This window comes from Hermetia illucens, chromosome 2 (genome assembly GCF_905115235.1).
Source record: "Hermetia illucens chromosome 2, iHerIll2.2.curated.20191125, whole genome shotgun sequence".
NCBI lineage: Eukaryota > Metazoa > Arthropoda > Insecta > Diptera > Stratiomyidae > Hermetia > Hermetia illucens.
The window spans coordinates 52,289,162-52,302,407 of NC_051850.1; the positions used below are offsets into that span (position 1 = coordinate 52,289,162).

The window sequence follows — 13,246 nt, forward strand, 5'->3', positions numbered from 1 at the left end:
TTTGACATAATTATTGGCCAATTTCAAAAAGTTTGTAATGTACTATTATTCAGCTTATTTGAGTAGATATCAAAATGGAATGTATTTTGAGGCCTAGAGTTAATACAAGTGCATTACCATGAATTGTTTCAGCTTTCGAGTTAGATAGTTTCTAAAAATGAATCCTATTGCTCAAGCTACGTCAAAATTGTTTACGTAAGTACTAATTTCATTTGATGCCCCACACGGGTACATAAAAGGAAAAGATTTTAGCATCTCCCCTTTGCAATGATGAGGACCAAACCTTTAAACTGGGCGCAAATCAGTGCCACACACTGTGTGGAATGTCATAGTTCCTAGATGTCTACCAAATCTCATTTCAATCGGTGCACATCGTGAAGCAAAGTGTGTGTAACTGGCACGCAAACAGATATATAGATTGAAAGTAAACCGATTTAATAAGGTTTTATTATACTCAAAGCCATAAAAATGTCTAACTTGGGACAAAAATCGGTTTTGGTCCCATAATTTTAAAGTCAGACACTCCACAAGCTAATCCATGAACATCTTCATTACCAAAGATACACACTCACCATGATTCGTTCAGTTGTTTGAATTTAAACAGCATCAGCTTTCAGTTTCACATCAACTGGCATGATACGGTGCTTCCGTCCACTGTTGATAACACTAACTGATTATCAACGGTGCTGCCTAACTACTTTTAAAGAATGTTTCCCCTAGTAATCGAATACTGTATACCTTCGGCTCGGATATAGTCGTAGATTTTCTAAGAAGCTGGGTTAGTTCTATAATCAAATTTTTCGAAATAAATCGTGAGACTGATTTCACTTTCATAACTGTTGCGGTTGTTACATCCCTACTCGAAGAACATCTGTGGGATTGGAGCTATCTAATGTTTGCCGAGAGATCATCAAATAGCCTCATAGTGGCAGGACTGGTTATCTTTCTTAGCCCCACATTATCAAGTCTGCCCGCGGTGTAATGTGTTTCCTGTTTCATCAATGAATTGCTCCAAGGTATTATAGATTTACGAGGTACGCCCAGAAGATAAGCGGACTCAAATTCAAAAAAATTACTTAAACAATAAAATGGCCACATTTCAGCATATGTGAGTTGAAATTAATGTCCACGTTTTTTTTTACAGTTGGTATATAAGTTATGAATCAGGTACTAGCACTGTGGAAGGAGGCACGTTGTCTCCGAAACGATTGTATGCGGGAAAAAATAAAAATATTTACAGGATAAGGAAAAAAAACATAGTTCTTTTTTCAACTTATATATGTGAATTGCTTTTCAACATAGTCGCCTTCCATCTACTTCTACATTCCCTCTTCAGCAGATGGTAATATGAGGGCATCAAATCAGAGGAACGCGGGCGGTGTTTTTAAACGTCTCATACGAGTCCATGAGCTGCTCCGTGGCGTTGGCCTTGTGTGAGGTCTGGAATTGTTGTGCGACAGGCAGACATCTCATGTCAGAATGCCCCTCCTTTTATTCTGGACTGCCCTTTTAACTTCATTTCTGCTGACAGTATCTTGCCGTCTTGATTGTGCGCCTCCGAGCTAGATATGCAACCAAAATTTCCACACTTCGAATGTCATGATTTTTTAGGCTGAAATTGTGTTTTTTGGCCGTAAGAAAAAGGTGTTATGTCATTGTTAAGAGTCTGCTTGGCTTGAAGCGCTTAGTGAATAACCAAACTCCATCAACATAATGGGCTTTTTCTCATTTAACAGGAGTTGTTTCGTTCACAATGAAGTAGCCGATTACGGTGAGAATTGAATCGACGTTTTACGAAAGATATGATCCAAGGACAAGAATCTTCAACAAAGTAAAGGAGAAGGGTAACACTACAAGGTACTGTTGCCAATATGACGAAAAACGATTCCCTACGATCATCAAAGCCACAATACACTTTCTTACCGAAAGTATATCATAAGATAACTCTCAGGGCGCGAAAATGGTAGTCTTTGTTTTTACATTAATACTTATGTTGGCTTCCTGAGAATAATTGTCAAATTTACATTTCATATCGTATGCGAAGTACGCATTCATACTATGGGAGGCGTCATGGCATCTATGGCTGTAGAGTTTTGAAAATCTATCCATTTATACGCCACTCTCAATGAGGCCTGCTGTAGTAGGGAATATTTATATGTGCCATACAATTCCTCTATGGTCCAAAGTAGAAAAATTAGACATACGTACCATTGTTGACGATTCCTACCGGTATGCTATAACTTCCTCATGACTTTTTGAGCAGTAAGCACTTCCCTCGTTTACTACTTAGTTGTGAAAGTCAGCCATTCTGTAGAAGTGATATCCACTGCTCAGTCAAAAGTTGACGCCTTTCGTCAACGTGAGAACTATCCAGCGCCATTTCCGCCATGTAATAAACAGGTCTTCGGGTATGTATACGATCTGAACCACGACGTAATTCTTCCCTGCATAGCAGTTCATGAAAGAAAACCAAAAGACACATAGTAGATACCAGTTTAGGGAAACTCTAAACCTCCACAATTTTGCACGTGCTGTTTCAAGAAAACGGAAGGACATTGAAATGGGACAGTTTCAATGTGGTTTTGCGTTGATGCATCTACATTTCCAGATTTTGGACCAACGAGCGAATGTGGATTTAGCACTTTTAGCGCACCAAGCTAATTGGAAGTAATTGCAGGCAATGCTACGGATATACGAATATACCAATTTTCAACATTCTGTCTATAGGAAAACCAGTTCGCCTAAGAGCAAGCAGATATTATTAGCATTATATTAGCAAAATATTTGAGAAACGCTATCATGGTTCACTGAGCGCCTACGCGTTATCAGGCAGCATGAATCGCATCAGGAATTAGAGGGCTTCCCTCAACTACTAGAGGCCTTCCTTCAACTACCCAATTAAGAGCAACTAGAATCGAACATGATAATAAACGTACTAGGCGGTTTCAACAAGAAAGAAGAAGTCTTCAAATTATGGTATAATTTAGGTATATATATTGTTTCAGTTAAAAGATTTATTAGTTCGTTTATTGGCTAAAAATTTTTTGGTAAAAATAATCCGTGCAACGAGGATATTTTGAATTTGACATCTTCAGAACACTAACCCAAACACAACGAGCCAACATATACACCTCCAATCACGAGTTCCACCACAAGATGGGGACTTATTATTTCATGATGGTCACAGCCTCGCTCAACGAGGAGAGGAGGCAAAAGGAAACAAAATACATTTTCAACAGCAGAAACATCATAGGGAATCAAAATCAAAAGATGCTGCGGCAATAAGTTTACATATTCCTACTCAGGCAAACCATAACATCAAAAACGACAGTGAAAATAGTGTAATTGAGGACAATCTCAACCAGCAGGCATGACTTACTAAGGATTCGGGTACAATCAGTTATGGACCAAAAAGCAAGCGCTGAAAAGAGCAGCGTATACAAGATTTCCTGTTTAGTCTGCGGAATGGTTTACATAGGACTAACCCACCCATGAGGCATATAAAAGAGGCCGAATCAGGAAAAAACAACAACCCACTCAATGTGTGCGGTAGCCAAACGCATAGTGGAACGATAGTGGAACAAAATACCACATTTGTGCTTCTTACTAAAAACCCTTGAGGCAATAAAGGAAATACCCTTCAGGACCTACCTAATTTGAGAATATAGTTATCATAAGATAGATTTTAGGTTCCGCGAAGTGCTGAATGTAGAGTAAAACATGGCAATCTACATTTTATATTCCAAAAAGCATCGAACATGCGGGATTGAACGATTATAATAATGCAGCAATAAGGACCAAGACGATGTAAAAGAAATAATGCACCCCTGCCCACCAAACACATGTGACAATGGAGACCAGGCTCTAATAAGAAAGAAGTTGGTCAGCAGCTATTTCCAAAAATGAGCAAACTGGTGAATAACGAACGAACTAAATAGAATAATGAGCTGCATACGTAAAAAAAATATACAGAGAAAACACAGCTACAGAAGAAAAAGGGTTGATTCCGAAGGAGCACCACCTTCCTATCATCTTTCACAATTCTATTTACATGTAATCCATAATTAAATCTCTTAAAAATCTCTAAAAAAAAAGGGAATATACATATCTTCAGAAAAATTAGACCTTCATTTCCAGAAATGCAACCATTGCATATGCTGCCAAACAATCCAAAATAGAAATGTAATTATTAACTTTAACAAAATTTCCGACTGAGATTGCCAAAGACCCCACGTTGGGCGCCATTTATAATAAACCTTTGGTGTCGGATTTCAAGGCCTCTTCTGTTGCAAAAATCGAGGTAACGGAATTGGACGCATGCATTTCTGTTGAAATTGTTTGGCAATCATGTTCATAATGGGGCTATTCGCGGCTAGTATAGCGCCACGTTAACCATTGAGGAACATCTTCGATAATACGGTCATATCTCATGGCCTGGTGAAAAGTCACTGGCTGAAAATGGAGTGAACATCATGACTATGAGAAGTAATCCAAAGACCGATCAGAACTCCTATGGCTTAGCACTTTAAAAATCGTTGCGATAATCAATTCAAAATTTTCCCAAAATAAGCTAGCTATCGAAAGATGTATTGGACTCGATCGAGAGGATTTTGACTTCACTATCGATCGGTGCGAAAACTGAAGAAAAAGGACCAACTCACTAGAGGCTGCGGTTTGATACATAATTGCTGAACATTTACATAAACTTGAAGACCATTTTTAAATTTTCGCGTACTCATTTTCGGAAAGTACAATAGTTACCGGAGATCGTCAAAGAGATAATTGTTATGGGCTCCCTCCAAACCTAGCGTAACTAAAATAGCTCCTAAAGTTGTCTCATGTGTTTTTTCAAAAATTCTTCAAGCTAGGATGCTTCGGCATATGCTACTAAAAATATGAAGTTTAACATGCTAACAATATTAATAATTTATGCAAAGCTTTTGTTGCAGATTAACTGAAATTACGGCTGTTTGTGCCTTGCGCCAGAAACATAGTGACCAAATTCCATTATCTAAATTAATCTCTCGCTATTGAACTGTAAAATTCTCGTTAGAGGCTTGACTTGCGCATATTTCCGTCATCTAAATAGAAGTGCTAGAAAATGCATAGCATAGCAGCAGATATGAATTCTACAAAACACAGAAGCTGTTTTCTGAGTCCTTTTTGATTTTGATCTCCTTCCCCTAAAACATACTTCACATGAGCTCGACTCCTAAAATATTACTGAACCTGGTGCTCGTAATATTAACCGTAGTACGTTGATTATCCTTAATTCGACCATACCGACTAATATCTATCTAATCTCTCTATTAAGATGAGAAACTTGTTTGCCATTTGCTGGATGATAGCCTTGTTAGTGGCGATTCACAAGTGTTTTCACCACTTCTGGTTGTAACTACGTTTGCTCTCTATTTTTCGTTTTGGATTCTAATATAAAATTATGGATAGAGCTAGAAGATTTATATAACGGTCTAAGAACCCAAGCTGTTCGCTTGTTGGAAATGGTGGGTGGAGGAAATCTAAGTTATTCACAACCCTATCGCAATGCGTCAATAGTTAAACTGGCGACCCAGTTTCTAACAATTGGAGCTTGAAAAGTTGGTAATAGCCTCTAGCGCGTAGTGCTTGTCGTTAGTTTCAGGGTCAGTTCCCGTTTCTATCATTGCTACCTGTTGCTGAGTGAATGGATTGAGGTTAATTTACGGTACATTTATTAAATTTTTTTGCCTCAAAATAAGAGGTTTATTGTTATTAACGTTGTCTACATTTGATACTGTTCTAGATCTTTAAACAATATTTCCGCCTACTCTGCTTTTAGTGGTCAGAATTCGAGTCATGTTATCAACTTTTTGATATCCCAATAGTGTTCTTGAAAAACTTCGCCTTCCTTGCATTCTTTTCCTAATTCGAGGGTCAAGGTCGGCTAAGCGGCCAGGGAAGTAATCCCTTAAAGTTTCACTTAATTTTGGCGCGCCATATACATATTCCGAAGGACTTGTGATGCTCCCAGTATTAATTTACTATATAACCTGCAATAATACATTACCATGATGGGGTAACACACTACCGTTTATCTAAAGAGTAGACTGAGCCAACCTTGCAGGATATCACTCGATCTCCGGAAGGGTGGGCTCAGTAGATAGATTCAAGTGTTTCTGAGGTCTCAGCCTGCTGTTATTTTGGACCATTTACTGGTTGTTCTTGTTACTGAAACTCTAATCAATTATTATTCAATTCCACCTGTCAGTGCCATGGATGTCGAAGAAACCATCAACCAAATACAATCTGGGAAACAACATATCCCCAGAGACATTGAAGTTGATCCCAGGAAAACGAAGGGCTGGGATCGAAAACTTTCCTTCAAACATCTTCTTAAGGGGGATAGAGCATCATCTGGCTGGCAAGAAAGTACAAAGACAGTCTAGCAGAATATTCAAATTACCCTCTCATCTGGTTGTTGTGCCATACTATTCAGATTTTTGAACGCATTCTTGATAACCGTATTCGGAAAATGGCATCTCATAACAAAACTAATCTCGAGCAACCTCTCCAGAAGTTGAAACTTGATTTGGACAAAGCAGAATTTTTGGCGACAGACCCTCATGAAACAGACAGCCGTCCTCCAAAGGCTAAATTTATTACAAGTCTAGTCCTGAAAACGCATTCTGGCAAAGTCCACAGGATTAGGGGTCCAAGGATAAGACTGCCTTGACAGTTCCATGGCGACCATTCCATCAGTTCGTTGTCATGCTGCTTGGGCTCTGCAATACACCTCAACCCATGCAACGATTGATAGACAAACCCAACCTTGCGCAGTTGTGGCGTCAACTATATTCCCAATATATTCAAATATACCCAATATCATTGAGTAGCATGTCTCATTACAGATACATTCAACCAGCACTTGCTGCTTTAAAACACTAGCTTGAAATTGAACGTTCGGTCGAGTAAATTTGTCATGATGGTAATTAATACTTGAGGCATATCATCTGGTAGTGGGACGATTTGTCCTGATCTTGGCAAAGTATGTATCAATGATTTTTTGCATCCCAAAACTATCAATCAGCTTCGGAATTTCCTTGGAAATTACGTTTTGCTGACTGCACCGTTGACGAAGATGCTTCAGAAGAAGCGCCAGTTTTATTGGTCTGAGAGAGCCATCTAGGTCTTCGACGATCTGAAAACGAACTTCTCTTCGGCTCCGGTCTTGTACAGCCCCAACTTCTCCAAGCTTTTGCCATTCGTTGTGATGCAAGTCAGTATAGCATGGGAGCGGTGCGAATGCAAAAGGTATAGAAAGGGGATGAAGTTCCTATAGCGTGCATGTTGAAGAAGTTTACTCCGCCCCAGTCAAACCTTTACGGTAGACTAGAAAGATGGGCATTGAAAGTTCAGGGATTCTCTTTCATCATCAAACACAGAAAAGACTCGCCACATCTAGTGCCAGATTCTTTATTTTGCAAGTATTTGCCAGGAGAGATTGGTGTCTTGGAGAGAAACGAGAACGTCGCAAATGTGGATTCTGATTCGTCGCATTTCCAGTCTTTCTGTTTGGATCTTTGGATTTCAGAGTAGTTGATGGCTGAGATGATCACCTATACCTATGATCATTCTTTGAGTGTATATGGCGGTTGGTAAAACGATTATAATTTTATAATAATAATAATAATCGTTGTTAGCACACTTCATTCAAGACCGCAATGGTACACTACAGGACTACAGTACCCTATAGAAGGCAATGTGGCCAACATTATGCTCGTTCGAGATTATTACCCTGATTTGAGTTAGGTAGTCATTTGTAGCTGAGTCGACTGGTATCCGACGTCAAATCACAATACAAACTCCACTGCCAACAATGAGATTTGAACCGCCACCTTTCGTACGACAGCCTAGCGCTCTAACCACTCAGCTATCCCAACGCATTATCCTAAAATGAATTCAACGGTCAAGAACGCGCCATCGAGCCTCTCACAGTCGGCTACTCCGTCTTTTTCTTTTAGTTTTTTTGGAATAGCTTTCTCCTCTTGGTCGTCTCCGGCCAAAAAAGAAGAAAAAGAGGAGAACGTGGAGGATATGATTTTTTTTAGTTAATAATTTTTTACACTAAGTATTGAAAATTTTCGTCAAATAAAATTTTACCAATTCTAGCTCGGAGCGCTAATAATAGCCTCTATCGCTCATCGTCAGTTTTGACATCAGTTCCTGTTTCCACGCTCATTATTTGTTGCAGAATAAATGAATTGAGGTTAGGTCAGCGTGTATTCTGTCGATTGTATTTCCTCTCTACTTTGAAATTCCCCTGCGAATTTCGAATCATAAATGGCAAATAAGGCGCGCACTCAGGACCGTGGATAGGAAATCGGGGCCAGGGTAAAAATATGCGAAAAAAGCTAGCCCCTGGGATGAAAATTGTGTGGGCCCCCATATTACCATTTTCTGCGTTGAAATTGCTATTCCGGAACCCCCAGAAAATTCCGGACCCGTATGGGATGCCCCCTTTCCACCGCCCGCTCGTCAGATCTGGCTATGCGGCCCTGAGCCTATCACAAAATTTGTGTAGACTTTGTCTTCCGTCGCTGCAGCTTAAGTCTCATTAGTAATTTTAAAAACTTCTCACATTTCTTCGTTCTAATGTTGATCCGTTATGGACTGGTCATGGATCCCTTAAAACTAAGAAAACTTCAACCACCATTATTCTCGGATGGCTTTGCGCATAATCGCATAATATTGAGAAGTTTGTCCACTGAGTTGAACGAGTCGACGGTTCAAGAGAATATGAAAATTCATCAATGGGTAAGCCTCAGATTTCATGAGCTTCAAAATTTGTGCTCTCCGTTCTGAGGAATGAGCGTTCAGACTCGTACTGTGGAATACGTTATTGATGAAGGGCTAGTAGAGATTCAAACAAAATCAAAGACTGTCGCTGTTCTTCAAGGATCTTTTCAACCGTGTTAAGGATGACATTCTCAAATAAATTAAGTTTTCCACTGCCCACTTTGATCATCCCCAATCTACTCACGGAGTTGATTCAATCATTCACGCCACTCTCAGAAGGAGGCATCGAACTGTGAATAACTGATGACTCTTTCATTCATTGATGAGGTGATATCGTAGTCATACAATAATATCTCTACATTTTCCTTAATTTCTTAATTTCCCCAGAAATAGAATTTTTACACGACCAACATGAAATATTTTTTTTAATACTGAACTTTTTGGTTGTCCTGTGTTTCAATGAAACAAAAAGATTGTTTTTTGATAAGCGACAAACCTATTGTTTTTATTTTTAGATATCGATATTTCGGGAGCCAGTTGCCCCCTTCCGCAATGCTTACAATCTAAGTTACTTAGATCTAAGCTCCTTAGTTACGTATTTAGTTACTCTGAGGAAGGGAACAACTGGTTCAATCTTTTCATTTCATAGACTTGGTAGATGTTAACGAAGTATGAAGTTAGAGTCATTTTAACAGTTCTTATATTTTCTCATCATAAAAAAAAATAGGATGAAAAAAGTTTTTTGTGGTTTTAGTGCAACTGATGAAAATTTCAAACGCCAGCAAAGAATGTGTCTGCAGCATTTGAAAAGCACTTTTATAAATGATCAAATGTTTCACCCATAAGTCACGAAATAAGATCCTGAAATCTACTGGAAACAAATAATATCTAAGGCAATGCTCGAGATCTTTATCGTGTACAAATTATATTTCATTTCAACAAACAATATGCATATAATTAGCAACGCTGATTGCTCTGACAGCAATGCTCGAACTTCATCTAAAATTTGTACACATCACAAACTTCTCAGATACCTAAATATAAAATATGCAGAAAAGTCTGCCTTTATTTATTTTCAGTTGTATATTAGACCGTCATTGAGTTTTTAGAGTAGAACGACCCCAATTAAAACAAAACGAAAACCTTGGTACCAGCTCCTAAGTAAACAGTGAGAAACCGATCACAAATTGAAGAAACATTGCAAAAGGTAGACACAAAAGTAGAAATTCAAGTCGAAACTTAGAAGAAAATGCTATTTTTATTTCTGATTCATATTGTCTATGGTTATTGCACATATTCGTTCTCCAAAACCAACTACACTAGGAAAAGAGCAGATATCTTCTGAGAGTTTTCTTGAATCAACATAACGAGCTGACGAAGGTCATATGCAACAATACATAAATATAGATAAGCAGAATAACAACTAGAAACAATGAATCAATATCTAAAACCAATAATAATTTTGCAATTATAACGTAACAACAAGTATTCGGAAAAATGTCTTTTTTCTTTCTTTTGGTACTTGCTCACAATGTACCCTCTTTATTTTACGCCTTAAACACAACAATACCTTGCAGTTTAATATTCCTCTTCAGCAATGTTTTCCCTTTTGAAATTTTCTTAATAGAGCTCAAATCATTTAAGTATTAAACTGAGAAGGTTATATAATAATCCTCTTACAATCGGACTGCATTTAATATGCCTATCTAAATCCATCAATCCAATTAGTATTAAGTTGAGGCCTCCACAAGTCTTCAATACCATCCTTGAATTACTTCCATAATTAAAGTCTCAGTTTGCTGTTATAAATCACCTTACGTCATTTTTGGCGCCATAAAGGCACTAAGTTTGCATATCATATTACCCGCTAACAAAATAAAAAACCAATATTAAAAGCTGGACCCTATCCAAATCTGCTTCAGTTCGTATCTTACTCAATATGAGAGCAGAATTGGCTTTGATCACGTTCATTTTAAGCTAAGTGGAACCTCCGTTCTAAAAACCGATATTCAGTATCAAAACAAAACCACATATGACACCATTAACAGCTCGAACGCATGATCACAAGGTTACCACTTTCCGATTCAAAACTCTGAGGACAGATCAGCAACATGATGCCAAGAAAACGAAAGATTTGGACGCAACTGCGTGACGAGTAACCCGCTATTTGTTTATTTGACTTTGATTTGATCTTAACTGGAAATGTCGAAATTCAAAAATGAATATGACTGAACAAATAGACTTTTCTACTGCGGTAGCTGTACATATTCAATATTCACTTCTGATGAAAGTAAAGATTAACGTGCGCATGTGTAATCACCATGTATGTATCTAAACTATTAATCCATTTACTGTGGGTACAAAGTTACTTCTTACTAACCTTTTTTCGTTAACCTAAATATCGGCCAGACTGCGTGACTTCGTAGTTTCGAAATGATAAATTGAACGTATCAATCTTCCGGAAACACAAAAAAGCTGTTAGCTTAGAAGCACTTTTTCGACTTTATAGATAATTTCTTATCTATCACGGAACAAAAATTAATAATGAAGGAACTACACAAAAATTAGACACAGTTTTTTCACTGATATACACTGCTCTGTACTATGTATGTATTTAGGTATACACGACAAGATTGAGTCAGTCATGCGTATAACTTCACGACTTTCTTTCTTGGCAACGGTGGAACCCAGTGAAATGTTAACTAATTGGAAGCGGTTTTGGTTTGCACGTCTAATCACGACGATCGTTGTGAATAAACTGATCGCAAGGTAGACATTGCAGGTAGACGGTTACCTGGATGGGAACAGACGATTTTATGTGTTGAATAGAGAAGATTGGGGGAAATAGACGCAATTTATTTGATAAGTTCAGTTTTGAGGTGAATTTGAATGTAACCCCTCGAAGTGGAGAATGGAAATTATTCTATTTGCCCAATATCGAACCATACTTTTGATGTCATTTGTTAATCAGACGACGCTTCCTTTCCTAATCAGATAAAATACTATCTAATGAACGACGAAAATAACATCTGCCCATGTGGAATTGTTATTTTCCAAGGTGTCAATATTTTAGTTTATATGTACATATACAATGGGTGTTTCAAAGTAAACACGATTTTCGGAAACTGGAGGATTGCTGGTCAGAACAACACCCTACCATCCGTTTTGATTTGTTTTCTACAAGAAAGTACACATTACATAGTAGCATATCTGTCAATCGCCGTTAATCGCGTGTCAAAAGATGTTAGGTTCAGTCCATATTTGGTTTAGGACTTTTCTGCTTCCAAACCAATCAAAATTTGTAGGTGGATTTCCAGTAACACATGAGCAACATCTGCCAAATCTAGAAACAATTGGTTCTCCGAGAAATTTTTTTTTGCGCTTTCTTAACAAAACATGATATCCAGGTGATTCATGGTAAGCGGATTTAAAACAATTGAAACTGTAAATATAACAACTATTAATAAATCAGTAAAACCACCACCGCATTTGTAAAGTTATTCCATTAAATTTGACATAGAATTAGTCGAATTTTTTGAAATATTTTGGCTGATGGTCAGTTTTAGCTCGGCTACAGTAGAATATTGTCTTATAATTCGACGCTCCGGAAATTATCTTTCGTATTCACGCCCAGTGACACAATCTTCTGGTGAACCCTTGGAGTTACAGGTGCAGACACACTTCCCAGCCAACGAGGAGAACTGTAAGTCAAAGCCGTGCTTGGAGGGTATGAGCCCCAAGTCGGGAGATTCTATCAAATTGGTAATTACCAACGATAAACCGGCTGAGCTATAAATAGCTTCGCCGCATATAAATGCCCGCGTCCAGATGGCATAATGCAAACCATTTTACAGCAACAGCAAGAAAGGGTTGTGATGAGGCTTATCGAGTTACAGCGGAGCTGAACCTCTTTAAAATACATACTAAACACGCAGTCCGGGGAGGAATTTGGATCAATTAGTCCCACCTCTTTCGTGTGAAAGACCCTGGAGCGCGTCCTGGGCTTCCATTTCAGGAAGATTATGAACAGAACATCCTTCCTCGAATCTCAGCATGACTACCTTCAGTGGCAACTCCACAGAAACTGCTTTTCACGAAGTAATCAGCGCAGTTAAGCCATCGTTAAACAATTCGGGCTGTCTTCCTGAATATAGAGGGAAACTTCAACAACGTTAGTACCAACGCCATCAAGGAAGCCTTATTTGGAATAGTTCTAGAAGCGTATCTTACACATTGGATAATTTCCATGTTAAGAACAAGGATAATCCAGTCTGATCTGCCATTTGGCCAGAGTTGTGATGCCATCTTTCCGATGCTCTAGTTGATAGTGATGGGCAAAACTCTGAGTAGGAGCAGGGTGATGGTGGTGGTGTATGGCAACGCCTTGGTGGACCATTATTAGTGAAATCACAATAGATATTTAAGGACGCGGTGCGACTTTCCCTTAATAGAATAATAATAATGATAATAA

At 38.3% G+C, this 13,246-nt stretch overlaps 1 protein-coding gene and 1 long non-coding RNA gene across 10 annotated transcripts in view; one reads left to right on the forward strand and one right to left on the reverse strand.

Moving 5' to 3' along the window:
* The window catches only part of LOC119647533, an 81,775-nt gene extending 70,225 nt beyond the window's left edge, over nucleotides 1-11,550 (reverse strand). Inside the window, exon 1 of the long non-coding RNA XR_005248895.1 lies at nucleotides 11,156-11,550. This is a non-coding gene — a long non-coding RNA (uncharacterized LOC119647533). The remainder of the gene's footprint in view (nucleotides 1-11,155) is intronic.
* The window catches only part of LOC119647532 (whirlin), a 406,732-nt gene that overhangs the window by 277,228 nt on the left and 116,258 nt on the right, over nucleotides 1-13,246 (forward strand). The window lies entirely within an intron of this gene.